General features: G+C 40.8%; 1 protein-coding gene across 2 annotated transcripts in view; it reads right to left on the bottom strand.

The window, feature by feature from the left end:
* ptp4a2b (protein tyrosine phosphatase 4A2b) overlaps positions 1-14102 on the bottom strand; it is a 23651-nt gene extending 9549 nt beyond the window's left edge. Inside the window, exon 1 of one of the 2 annotated variants that reach the window (XM_032535837.1) lies at positions 13932-14102. The gene's annotated coding sequence lies outside the window, so the exon portion shown is untranslated. Of the gene's footprint in view, positions 1-8688; positions 8707-13931 lie in introns of those variants that run through there. The other variant, XM_032535838.1, reaches the window with a different exon arrangement.
* Positions 14103-14422: the final 320 nt, after the last annotated feature.

The raw sequence follows: 14422 nt of genomic DNA, 5'->3' as shown, positions 1-14422 counted from the left end.
GGGGGGCTGGAGTAGCTTCCACTTAAGGGGAAGCACAGCGCAAAACCAGACGCAAGAGTCTTTGATAGGTGAAGACCGATACAGTTGTCAATGTCCCGTCCACTTGGATTAGCGTGCGTCGGACAGGGTGGGGAGGCGTGGCATCACAATGGTGGTGTAGACAACTGAACACTGGGCCGCGCTTACCCACTGCTAGTACCAGCTCTACTCAGCTCGGCCGCTGCACCCAATCCTCCTCTTCCCATTGTAGATTTTGTAACACCTCATGCGTGAGCAAGCATGGCTGGTCGTCATAGCGACGCCATAGGAAACTGCCGTGACCTAACGCGACACACACACAGAACGTCGACGGTGTGTTGTTTTTGATTCTCTGCATGTTTGCCACAGCCTGAAGACACATCTAGCTTCAAAAGAAGAAGCTGGAGGCAGCAAAAAAACACAGGCGGATAACCTACTTAAAACACTCCGGGACACCCCCCCGTCTGTAGCTAGCAATGATGCCGCAGTGATAAGTGACCATTCTCTCCGACCACTCAGTAGTGTGCAGGTTTTCACAGCCGCTTTTGGTACCGCCTCAGCTCGCTTGGAACCTCGACGGAGGTGATACTAAAAGAAGTACCTGTTAGCAGGTACCAGGGACAAAGACAAAAAACAATACTTGGGAATAGAGTCGAGGCGAGCTGGTCCCATGTAATGAAAAAAGGCCATTAATCTTTGGTGAGCTCGTCAATAGAGAAGTGGGTAAACCGTGGTAACATTTAAGCCTGCGCTGCTGGGAACACATGCAAATTTGATATTTGCAAACTGCTTCTGCAGTTAAACACTGCACAGATGCAGGAAGAACAAAACAAACACACATACATGGACACCCAATCAGTAAGCAGAAGCTAAAACATGCTTAACCACACAGGAAACAAGATGCAGTGCATTCAACAACAACAAAAAAAGCACTGAGACTGTGCAGCCTCAAGATGAATGGGTGATATGCAATTACTTGATTTAATTTAACACGGATCATGTATACCATATCATTCAGTCATTCGCAGCAGCAACTGTTAATTGTTTTCATTACAGAATAATCTGCCAATTATTATTTATTATAAATTTCTAAAAATAGTTAAAATGCTACACAGTTGCCCAAAGTTACCATTTTCACCACCAGTCCATAACTGGGAGATACTTCACTAAAAATCAGACTCAGAAATGCAGCACATATTCACATTTGAGAAGCTGGAACCAAAGAACGTTTGGCATTTTGCTTTAAAAAAAAAAAAGAAGAAAAAAAAGAAAAACTTATATGGTTACCCAAGCTGTCAGCCAGGGACGTTGGAACCATTTTTCTGGTAGGCAAATGGTTGTCTGTGGGGGTGGGGGTACAGGGGCATGCCCCTCAGGAGACATACTTGGCTGTAAAATCCCAAACTTGGGGGCCTCTGGCACGTTCTATTTACTTGATTGATTCAATGTGAGTTTTATCAAGACATGCCACAATGTTAATGTACTGTTTTACTAGAAACATTAATGCACTCACATAATACGGCAGGGAGTTGTATGACAGGTTTTATTTTTTAAAAACTAAGCATGTTTTAAACTTTACATTACAGTGAGGCTGCTATTTTCCGTACATGACAGTTCTGTCACTATGACAACATTGATTGATTGCAATGTTTCTTAGAGAAGGTTCTGCTGTAAGAAGATGTAAATAAAAGGCTCATTCATTAATTCAGTCAACGTGGTATACCGGTGTGAACCGGTGTACCGCCTAGCACTGATCCTTTCATAAAAAGACAGGAGACAGGCTTGTTGTTTCTGACAATCACATATGCTATGAAGGCATGTATTTATGCTGTAACGAAATATGAAAGACAGAGTCATTTATTTATTAAAAAAAGAGAAAAGAAAAAAGTTTGCAGCCCCTGCACCCCCAATACTTACAATGTCTATGCGTCTAGAAATCTCCTATAGTGACTAAGGAGAAAAAAGAAGAGAGAGAGAGAGAGAGAGAGAGAGAGAGAGAGAGAGAGAGAGAGAGAGAGAGAGAGAGAGAGAGAGAGAGAGAGAGAGAGAGAGAGAGAGAGAGAGAGAGAGAGAGAGAGTTGGGAAGTGTGAGAGAGCAGTGAGTAGCAGTGCTAGCTGATAAGGACCACAGTATCTCAGAACAGAAAATGCCACGCAAACCTAAACAGGTGATAAAGTCGCAAAAGAATGAGAATTGGGGCATGGGTATCATCAGTTTAAGATGAGTCATCAGTCTGCCTGGCAAAGTATAAAGCCATGTCAGTTTTAATAGCAAACTAAATAAAAAAAAACAACCTTCAAATGTAGTGTGATTTGAGTGGAAGAGACACAGCAGCATTTTACAGTAGCAGATTATATGACTTATATTTTCCGTTGACAAAGCTCATAATAGCAGCAATAGATTACACCTTCCACAGGCACCGTTATCACAGCTAAAGTGCGTGGAGACAAATGCTACAGTGGGAGTCTCAATTGAAAGCCTTGGAAAGGATTTCACTGCCTGGGAATTGTAGAGCTAAGGCTGTGTGCAGCTCTGGCTGACACTTGAGAGCGGTCAGGTGGCCAGTCCTCATCCTAACCTTAACCCTCATCATTCGCACACCACACATTTACTACGCATACCATGTGTATAGTGTAAATAGTCACGAGCTGGATGGGGCAGTACATTTGCCACAAGGGCGAGGGGGTTGTTCTAAAAGTAGAAAGAAAAACACACAACAAATATCTGGACACGAACTATACTGACTGGAAGGGCACAGTGACAAAATCAGACTTATACGCAAATTTTGTAAGATCTGAGTCCGTCTTCTTCCCCCCTTGTGAAAGACGTTAGTATTACACGCAACCCTGTCTGGTGGTCTGAGGTTGTGCCTGAGTCTCGCTGGTGTTTTGTCTGGAGCCAGACTGGATATGACCACACTGTACTGCTTTGAAGCAGCTGGAGGGCTACTTTGCTGTGTGGGAGCAGAGTAAAAAAGCAGGGGGAGGGCCTGTCATCCATGGAAGGATTGACAGTGAGCCTGCTCTCCTTGGGGTGAGAGCAGCACGGACGGCACGAAAAAGATAAGGCACTGGCACTCTTGCCCTACATACCCACCTGCTTGCTACACTCTTCTTTTAGTGTCTTATCCAGACCTTTTACTGAGTACACGGTTTCATAAACACAGATACACCGACACATGAAAACAAGGTGACACACAGAGAGAGAGAGAGAGCGAGAGAGATTGCATTTTTCTTTTAACTGTCCAATATAGCTAGCATTGAGGAGAAGCGGGGAGAAACCATTCAACAATCGCAATCAAACTCACAGAAACCGTCAATCAGTGGGAACAGAAAGGGGGCCAAATGTAACAGGGGCATGTCTTCATTCCTGTGGCCTCTGTGAATGCCAAATAAAAGATAACAGATAAGCTTGGAAATGTCGAGGACAGGGACAAAGGAATAGTAACATGAAGAAAGCCGGTAAGATATGAGAAAATTAACCAAGATAAAAATAGCAATGGAAAAGCCAAATTAAACAAGTGAGGAAGAAAGCAACAACAACAACAAAAACAACAACAACAACAAAAGTAAAGCCAGACAAACAAGTCAAGAGCCTGACAGTGACTATGTATGGCTGAAAGAAAACAGAGGATAACACCTTCCAAAAAGGTCCAGCTGGTTCCTTGCAGTGACGTCAATGCTGTTGATAGGCTGGGTGGGTGGCTCTCACCTCCAATTGGAGCTGTTCTCAACCTAACAGTGTGCTCACACCAACAAGAGATGAAGAAACCCCTTTCCGTTCATTTCAAATGAGTTCTGGGGCCAACTTTACACGAACAACTCTACTTGCAGATATATGCCTGCTTTTAGCGCTCGTTTTGCACTGTGTGAAAGTTGGTGTCAAACTTGGGAGTGGGCCAGACAAACAACTGCTGCACACACTGAGAGCTAATTCACATGATTGGTTGAAAGTTCCATTCTACAATCATCTGTCCCACAGTACAGCATAAAACAATCAATAAAATTAAAAAAATATATATATATATATAAATAAAAAATAAAAAACTCAGTACGATCACTGCAATTCATTTACATCAGTTTCATACAAGCACAAAAAAAAAATGGTCATGTGTCACAGCCCTTGGTGGATCACCACAAATTAACTTCAAGCTCCATAAAAACAAAAAGAATGCCATAGACTATCAGAACACAGCCCAGGACTAAAGGGGCCTGTCCATGTGGGGTATGGTGACAGGTCACCACACCATTCAGCAAACAGTAGACACAAAGAAAATAGTGCGCAGAACTCCCCCTTCGTCATCAGTCATGCTAGAAAACACACAAAGGCAAACAGATGTGCAAGTAAGCAAATACGCACATTAAACTACAATAAGCTACACTAGTTAAGCTTCTAATCCTCTTCCTGAGCCTCACTAGTTTATCTAGTGTAACAAGAAAGACTACAATCTCCAGGCATGCCAGGGCACGATGGCATTGAGAGAAACTAATATGCAAAACTCCAACAGGGATCATTAACTGTTGGTGTATCTCGCATTAGGTGCAACCCCTTTGGTTGTGCAAACAGGAGCCTCGGGCTGAAAGTGAGACTTCCAACTGAGTAGAATATGTATGGCCTCATGCTTTGTTGACTGAATTCTGAAAACCTCCGCGCCCGTGGATTTCTGAGAATGTCGTCATGGAGCATGGAAGAACTGGTGCATTTCCTGAGAACAGCACCTTTACTTCACATGCAATGAGGGTAGGAATAGGATGGGTGTGGCAAAGGTTGAATACAGCTGTGTAGGAAGTGTTGCCTGCTCTATCAGAACCATGACCAAACATCCGACACCAGGATACTTTGAGGCCATATGTAAGGACTAGGCAATATGGCCAAAATCATCTATCTCGATAAAAGGTCATTTGTTTCTTAATAACAACATAGCACCTTTTCTGGTAATACAATAAATAAATAGCCCCCTTTTGTATTCCGGTGTGAATTAAATATTTGACAAATGGCGGTACGGAGTATTTTCTTTATATATATTTTTTTATTAAGAACTTAAGTGCAAAATAAACATAATGCACAAGTAGCAAAACAAAAAGTGCAGTCAAAATAGCGCCGTAACGCTGTTAAGCTGCTGGTTTTTTGACATCCCGATAGAAACAATATAGAATTTTTTTTAAATTATAGACATTTTTATATTGTTTAAGTTACGTCACGTGCATATCTCTTGGAAAGGCCACTGTTGACAAAACTGCTAAAAATAAAGAAAAAAACATAAGCCTTCATTGATAAAACTAAAATCAAAATAAATTGGTAAAATTTACCATTTCATGTAGAAAATGTCCTCTCTCTTCAAAAAGTATTGTCCAAATCCTACCTTAAACGCCTAATGGAGCAGTTAGGCTGTGTGTGTGTGTGTTTATATATAGAATTTATAAATTGACCCATATATATATGTCAATTGATAAATTCCAAAAACAAATTCAGTAACTTCTTGTCCAGGTCTAAATGAATGGGGTTGTGCAGAGACCCTAAAACTGAAGATGTGTGCATTAGCATCGGAGGGCAGGTGTAGTATCTTTGTACATCTAACGGTTCACAAAAACCACGGTTTGACTTGTTTTAAGCAACAGTAGCTTTTAACATGTCAGTTCCTAATTAAATAAAGTGTTTCCACTTGCAAAAGTAATGAAAGGAATATGGCTGTTTTTTTGTATGTTTGTTTTAAATCAAAAATAAAAAGGGCCAGTGTGGTATTAAAACATCAAACACATTAAAAGACCCCAAAATTCTGACTGAAATCTGTGAATGAACTGAAGAATAAATATATTCCCCAAACTGTGACTAGCGGTTTGGGGAATGGTTCAGATTTTTTACTTAACCGTTCCATCCCTAACATCTATACATAGATGGAATCAAAAAATATATAAAAATAAACCAGTGAATGAGCAAAAATAATACGCTACCTGCCCTTTGGACCCAGTCACCTAATCGGAGCCTTATAATTGGGACATGAGTAACAAGTGGTCATGTCTGTGTTTACCTGTGTCACGGCAGAACCACGCACAGACGGTCTGACTCCAGCTTGTGGTCATCTCAGTTTTGAAATATAATAAACCTTTGTTTTTCACAGGGGGATTGCCACACACCTACTTTGGGCAGTAGCAGGACAGGGCAATATATCTATATTATATTGATATCGCGATATGAGACTAGATATTGTCTTTGATTTTGGATATTGTAATATGGTAGGTGTTGTCTTTACAGACTGTATTACAGTAAAGTGATTTTTTTTTTTTACCTTACCAGACTGTTCTAGCAGTTCTATTATTTACCTTTACTCCACGAAGTCCTTAAATCATTTCATTAATATCATAATATTTCAATATCATTGTGTAAATAACATTTTGTTAAAGCACCAATATTCAACCATACAATATCGTCAAAATATCAGCATTGAGGTACTTGATTAAGAGTATCGTGATATTTGATCTTCACTCCCAGTTCTAGGCAGTAGTATTTGAAAATGGCCTCAAAAAGAAAACCACACTACAAGACGTCTCCTTGGTGTACTCTGTCCAAAATTCAAATGTGGTACTAGAGACACAAACATTCAACAGTGTGCTTGGGAAATAAAAAACCACAAAAGGTCTTGTATTGTTGACTAAATAAAAACCAAGATAGCAACACTAAAATATACTGTATATAAAACCTTTATTAAGAAGTTCCCATTGCACTTGCTTATAAGGGGGAAAAACCAACTCTCCCGTTATAGCCTGTATGTGGGTAGACTGTTTGATTAAGCCTAGAAATAGGTTGGGGGGGGTACAGAGTGACCTCCATGAATGCAACTCTCCAACCCAAAAGACGCATAACAGTCCTCAACAAGTCAAATTCCTCCAGCCGCGACAGACCTCTTGAAGGGTTAATAGAGTCAACACAACGTCTCACCTACCCTTGCTCACTTTTAATCTGCTCTAAACAATAGTGGAAGTCTGTAAAGAGGGCATGCAGTAAAGGAGTGAAACATCAAAAGGTAACCGTGCGGACAAATGTGTTAGCACTAATGTGAACACCGACAGTAATGAAATGCTTTACTGCGATGAAGGGCAAAATTGATGGCGTGTTTTCCACGTTTATTAGTACTCCAATTTCATTTCTTTAAGTATTTTGCTTCAGACAAAAACAGGCAAAAAAGCAGAAGACTCATTGAAGTTGATAAAAAAAATGAAAGCCAACTTAAGATAAAAAAAAGTTAAAAGTACACGAACGGCTACACATAAAGACAGAAGAAGCTATGATGCAAGATGCTCTGACCAGAATAACTTTGACTCTGATGTACCGATGCAGACACGCTTAAAATATTGATATGCTTTTAAGTTTACTGGTAGTTCATATGCTAGGCTGCTTCCCTAAGCATGACTCACGACTCGTATGGTCTGTTAAACAATAAAGACAGTCTACATGCTTTCATTAAAAAAATTAAATATTAAATCAAAATAAATCATATTTGCTCGATTTGGTCGAGCAAATACCGGTACAGACACCGCTCTGCAGAGAGCACAGTAAGACAGTAGACATAAAAAAAACTTTCTATTTTTTCTTCTTTTTAAAGAATTTTTGGGGGGCTTTTCTGCCTTTAATTGACAGTACAGCTAGGTAAGAAAGGGGAGATAGAGGGGGAAGACATTAGGGCTGCACAATTAATCGCATATTTATTGAAATTGCAATATGGACTGGTGCAATAACCAAATCGCGGGGGGGGGAGAGCAATATTTGTTAAAGGCAAAATATGTGTCAAACCATTCTGAATGAAATACCGTGGTGCTGCAGAGACGTCCCAGCCTACGAATCCTATCCTACAGACAACCTCTTTGTTTGGTATAGATCCTCGCAAGAATCACACTATAATCATTTTAATGGTTTTAAGATGTAATGTTAGTCAATGAAAATGATACAAACATGATCATCCCCTTCAATATTGTGAATTGTATTGCAATATCAGTCTAAGTAATTGCAATTAGATATGTTCTTCATATCGTGCAGCCCTAGAAGACCAGCAGGAAATTGTCACAGGTCGGACTTGAACCCTGGACCTCTGCGTCGAGGCATAAACCTCTATATGAATGTGAGCCAAACCGGCTTACATTAGCAAGTAACGGCTTTAATTTCATTCAGAGATGTACTGTCTTACCCGTGAAAAGTCAATAAATCATATGGTTTATGTTGAGTTCCAGCCCTGTTGGTATTATTTTGGTGACAATTTGGGCAACCTTTCTATAATATCTTAAAAAATGCCATCTGCATGTATTTTACAAAGTCCTGTTTTGTGGTTTATCGGAACATCTGCAAGATACAGGCTGTGAAACACTGCAATGATGTGCACTTCTTCTTCTTGACTAGATCCCCTTTTCACTTACTGAATTCAGTATGTCGTGTTGTCATTAATGGGTTGTGATGCTGTGCCAAGCATATATTTATTGGGTACTTAGACCGTTTGTGGTCCATGTTTCGGAACAAATTAAGAAAAACAATTAAAAAAAAAAAGTCTAACAAGATCAGAATGATTACATAAACAGAATTTAATGGCAGCAGTTGTTTTCTTATTTTGCTTATCTAAATGTTGTTGACATTTCTGTAACTTGACATCCTCATTCTGTCCCCTGTTCAGCACAACAGGTTACCTCTCTCTCTGCTCCCAGAGGACAGGAGCCAATCTTCCCGCAGAGTACTTGTTGTTCTGTCTTCTTGTTGTTTGCTGGAGAGATGCGGTAAAAGAATATGTAACCCGCCTATTTACACGAACAGACAAACAATCCGTACTGGCACGTGGCAAAGCCCACTTATCACGCAGCTTTGCAGCCTCTGAGTGAGCACAGATAAACAGTGTGACGATCAAAGGCCTCCGATAACGCTTAGGAGGAGAGGGTGGAGGAGTGGGGGGTGCAAGGACAGATCTGTCTCTGGAAAGGACTGAAAGAGACCAGAGCCCAGTACCTTAGGAATGAGAATGAAAAGAGGAAAACCTATCCAAACAAAGTTCTGTCCCCGCTGTGGACTAGTTGGACTTTTAAATCACACTTTTTACAAAATCAAACATGTGCATGATAGACGTTTCTGACAATAACAGACAGAGGAGGAAAAAGAAAAATGTCTAAATGAAAACAATTTGTTTACATTCCGGACTACATTAAGTTACATTTAAAAATAAATAAGCGTCATTGGGATATCTCTAGTAAGAGTCCAAATGATGAAGGAAACATTAGCTGGTTTGAACCGCAGTCGTTTCAACATTTTCCTAATGGATCACTAAATGACTGGGGAAAGTCATCCGTCAGAACAACCGCGGATATGATGATGAAGTTTAAGTTAAGTCAGCAGAGGGGAGGAAAATACATCTGTAAAATATCACTTTTCACCGGCCTACAATTGCTTCAAATAACCACCACCATGTGTTTTAATATGCTGCTAACATACGTCTATATTAACGTACCAAACTGATTTTTTAGGCACCTATAGCACAGCACCATAAGCCGGTAAACAGAGGCTTCAATGAAGAGAAGGGAGAGCACTGCAGCACTCGGGAGTGCTTTAAAACCTGTTTTATACAGTCTACGTTCAAAACTCACAGAAGAAAGTAGTAGCGTTTGTGTTGCAGTCGGCTCGTGAAATTAAATGAGAACCAAAGTCTTTTTTTTAATCTAAACTTATGGTATTTAAAAATTGAATTGCGGACTGAGGTGAATTGAGATCACGATCAATCACGCAGGGCTAGTTTTTTGATACCAACTATATCCATCCATCTCTGAGCTCCTTTGATAAGTCATTATCTTATGTCACAATCCTCAAAATCGGTTGCAGGACGACATCTTCCAGCTTAAGTGCACTCGCTCCGGAGCTAATCGCTGTCACTCTCTCATTTGCTCTACCACACACACACACACACTCCAGTGCCCACACGCACATAAATGCTGGCACTGTTATTTTCTGAAATAGCTTGACGCACACACCCCTAAGCACAATTATAAAACTTCGGGCTACAGCGAAAGCTCTGTGTGGAGCCTCTGCAAAACCATAAATCACGCATTAGACGGACACCTTCATCACAGACGTTGGTCACTACCGCCTCTAACTCTTAGCCAACACATCAAGGAACAGATAGTTATTAGTAAAACTGGGGAGCAAAAATCTGCACAGCTAAAGTTCTGTGAAGTTAGTCAGAATAGAAGGTTCCTTCTACATCTCAGTTCACAATTACTTCCATTCTGACAAATAACTGGAAGCCACTTCCTGTTGAGCTAAAACTAGTTTTATAGAAACATAGCGTTCTTGTGTGTGTGTCTGGATTGTGGTTCATCTAAATATTTAGATGTCAGAAATATATACCAGAGTCAATGTAGAACACAACTACTATGACTGAAATCATAGTAATTAGTAAGAAATCCTAGTCATTTTCTAATCTAAAATAGAAATAGGTTTCAGGAGGCCGACACTCAGCAACAGACAGACGCAGACAGGAGAATGTCCGCTCACATTTTTGCCAAGAGGTGTAGAGTCCCACTGGGACAACAATTCTTCTGACATTTGGAAACTAAGTTGGCCTTCTGACAGCAGCATCAGGGGATGCCTGTTGCCATATCAACGATTATCTCAGCAGTAGCAACAAGTGCTCCTGTTGGGAATTCTGGTGTCCCTTGTGAAGAGATCAGAGAAGAGCAATGGTGCTCTCTTTAAACACTCACAGAGCAAAGCTGAAGACGCAGTAGGGGGAGCAGCATAGGGTTAGAGTTCAAAGTAAACATGCGCAGCCATAGTCTCTGATCTAGGAACTTTTTAAAACAATGAAATCCAACTTCCTTACCACATGCATTAAATACACCTTGTGATTTTAAAATCAGCTCCAAGGAGAAAACCCATCTTTTGTCAGATTATGGCAACAATGAATGACTTTGACATAATTTTTTGTTAGAGGTAGTCCCACATTTCATGCGTTTAATAAGCTGCTTAAGGAAATAAAGAAAAAGCCAAGTTCCAGTGAAACGCAAAACAGTGCCCAGGGAATAGGAAAGCAATCTCATTTATGTGCAATATCCCAGCATTTTCTAGACAATGGTTGCTTCAAAACTAGAATTCTTTCTGGATCAGTGAAGGTGCGCAGCAACATATGCCTACACACAACAGCTCTAATAACAATAACACTCACTATAGCATGTTTTGGCGAAGGACGGTGTTTTTCCCCTGCTAACAGCTCTGGCAGCTGTAGCTGTAAACAGAAAAACAAAGGAAGATCCTATTCCTACCTGTTGCTATAGTTTCAGTAGGCAGCCTTGCAGCAGCATCTAGAAGAGGTGTCAATCTGTCACTGCCAGTACAACAGATACGGTGCCTTCGCTTTATCCCGCCGCTGTGGCAACAACAGTAAACGAACGCCGTGCCGACAGGGGCAGGATTCATTAACCAACACACAGCACAAGAAAACACACAAGGTGCCCATGGCTACTAATGCATAATTATATATGGATTTCCACTAAACCACTGGAAATGAGAAGCAACAAGTGCAGGCATCTAATCCTGGGCTTATTTCAACAAATAAAATTGCTCTGGAGCCAGGGATCTTGGAAGCTAAAAAAATATTAAAACCAACGCTCCTGTTCCATCCTCACCACAGCCAGACACCCAGGGACATAACTAAACTTTAAATCTGTTCAACTAGTCACTGTGGAAATGACCTCTTCAACCCTAATTTTCAACACTCACAGCCACCATGTGGCTAGATGGGCCAAATGCCAGCAGGCTACAGGATGGGTGTTCTTCTCCCTCAGTAACCTCCTTGGTTAGTTGGTGTCATGTAACTATACACTGGGCTCGTCTTTCTCTGTTACGGTAACCAAGGCTGAGAACTTCCCCACTTGTCACATTGCTTTTTTTGTTATGCCACTTATAGACAGAAGAACCATCTCTCTGTTGGTGTAAAATGTCACACAGACACACTTCAAACTTAAACGTACACCAAATGATTTGTGAGAACACAACAATATAAAATGAAGAAATGTTTCCTCTAAATCCGACAATGGTGCAGCAAATTGAAGGCTAGGACTAGCCTTGCATTTTTATAGTTCACCAACATGCACAAAAATAAGGTAATGGTAGTTTGATTTGAATTGTGGTCTCTCATGAATAAGGGATTTCCACTGTATAGGCCTGCCTTCAGCTACAGGCTGTGCTCAGTGGACTGAGGAGATATGCTATTTCTAGATTGGGCTGCGCATCATGTGTCAATTAGCTATGACATGAAGCAGGTCACCAGTATGAGTGACCCAATTTCAGAATAACGCGCCCAGTGCTCAAGTCTCTCATTGCTTCAAGCATTATACAACGTTGTACAAGTATGTGATTTGCATACAAATAGAGTTATAACAGGGGTATTGTGTTACTTCTACTAGGCTATACATTACCACGTCCTTTGTTTTGATAACTCATCTTCTATACTACCTGCAGGAAAGTTGGGTCACCTTGTAGTGACTCATAAGCAAGAATGTAATTAGCTTACCTGTTACAGTAGTTACTCATTGACTCATCCACCCATGTCGGTAGCAGTGTCCAAAGCTATTCACTTGTATTAGCCACCCACTAGAATTATTATTACAGACAAGAGACTTAAACCATAGGAAGGTCATAAAATGAAAATTGAGAGGCATGGGAATGTGCGGCCTTTAGTGTCACAGCTGCTCGAGTCAACTTCCTCTCCAAGTGCATTTCCGCATTTCACTTCATCCAACATGGCTAAATGGTTGGGGGCTTTCTGTTTTAAGAAACCAGACAAGGCTAAATTATAGACCCACATAACCCCAGTGCTAGTTACATTTGACGTGAAAGGCTGACGAGTCAAACCGGCTACTTGACAATAAAGACAGCAGTTTGACAAGACACAATACAGTAGGGCAATCAACAAACGAGATTAACAGTAAGGAAACATTGGGTTGTCGACGATTTCGTTTTGTTATTAAAATGTTAGCTTAGCATGTGGCTTTAAATAAATGGTTCAACCATGCTTTAGGTCACGATTTGTCACAAAGGGCGGAAGGCAGTTAGCTCAGTCGCCATCTATACCTCTAGACAAGCTTCTCACAACTAACAAATACACAACACCTAAATAAGCTGAAAATACTGGAAATCAATGATGCTGCTTTCGTGAACGCAAAGACAGCACTTAACCAAAACGTCGTTGACGTGAAGCTACGTGTTGTCCAAGAGAAAAGCTACATTCACTGAACGCAAAGAGCTCATTGTACAGCTAACGTTAAGCGTAACATGTAGGTTAGCCCTTATTTCATTAAATTGAAAACTACATACATGCAGTCTGGACAATAACATGGCCTTATACAACACTTAATAAGCAGTACTTCAAAATACAAATAAAACCCAGTGGCCCCACACTGATAGTGACAGTAGCAACGTCAACGGTTGTTAATATTATTCTAGAAATAGCAGCAAGCTAACGCAGCTACATTAGCTAGCAGCCTAGCTCAGCTCCGTCACTTTGCTTTTCCCAGGAACGTTTGGCAGTCCAGAGATAGACTCAATGCTCCCTACATTAGCTAGTGGGAACGTTAACTCACTTGAGAGTGGATAACGCCGACTGGCAAAACAATGATATTAATACACGTCAACACAATTCTGAACTGTGTAACGTTAAGTAGCCAATATTCTAGCCGCTTAAGCTTTGCTCTGAGAGCTGGCTACATACTGGTTCGTATCCTCATGCAATTTACTTAAGCTACATTGTGTTATACTATCTAACGTTAACAACATATAGCCCAACTTTTAATCAGGCGCTTGTAGATCTGTGTTGTTGCAATCGTGTAAGATCATATCAGAGACTATTTCAATTGGGAAGGTTAAACTTAGTTATCTTATTGGTACTTACAAAGAGCAGGTTGAACATTGAAATCCCGTGACTACCCCGGAGAAAGTGGAGGGAGTGTGCCAGGTTGCCTTTTTGTTCCTCTTCAATGTGGCAGCTTGAATTCTCGTCGGTGGTCGGGAACTGTTGTTGGGGAGGAGCCTCCTCAGTTTGTGGACACCTTCAGGGACTTTCGGAAAAATTGCCTTACGAGTCGGCCCAAGTTAATGGCAAGTCAACACTGGGAAAACAACTTGGAAATTTGTATCTTGCTATGACACGAGAACGCATAGCATACACAGCGAGGTGCAGACTTGTGAGGACAAGCAATGCATTTCGATTAAAACAAACAAATGAACAAACACACGTTTTGACGGCATTGTCTTCATCAGAGCGATGTTTGTGGTTGTTAAAAACGTGTGAGGAACAAGCATAGTATGTTGGAGAAGAGTTGTGGGATCTATGATATGGACCTATGTCGTTTGGACGGAAGCATACACACGGGAAGACCTTTT

This window comes from Etheostoma spectabile, chromosome 14, assembly GCF_008692095.1.
Source record: "Etheostoma spectabile isolate EspeVRDwgs_2016 chromosome 14, UIUC_Espe_1.0, whole genome shotgun sequence".
NCBI lineage: Eukaryota > Metazoa > Chordata > Actinopteri > Perciformes > Percidae > Etheostoma > Etheostoma spectabile.
The sequence above is the reverse complement of the archived record's forward strand: the minus strand, read 5'-3'. Positions and strand labels throughout refer to the sequence as shown.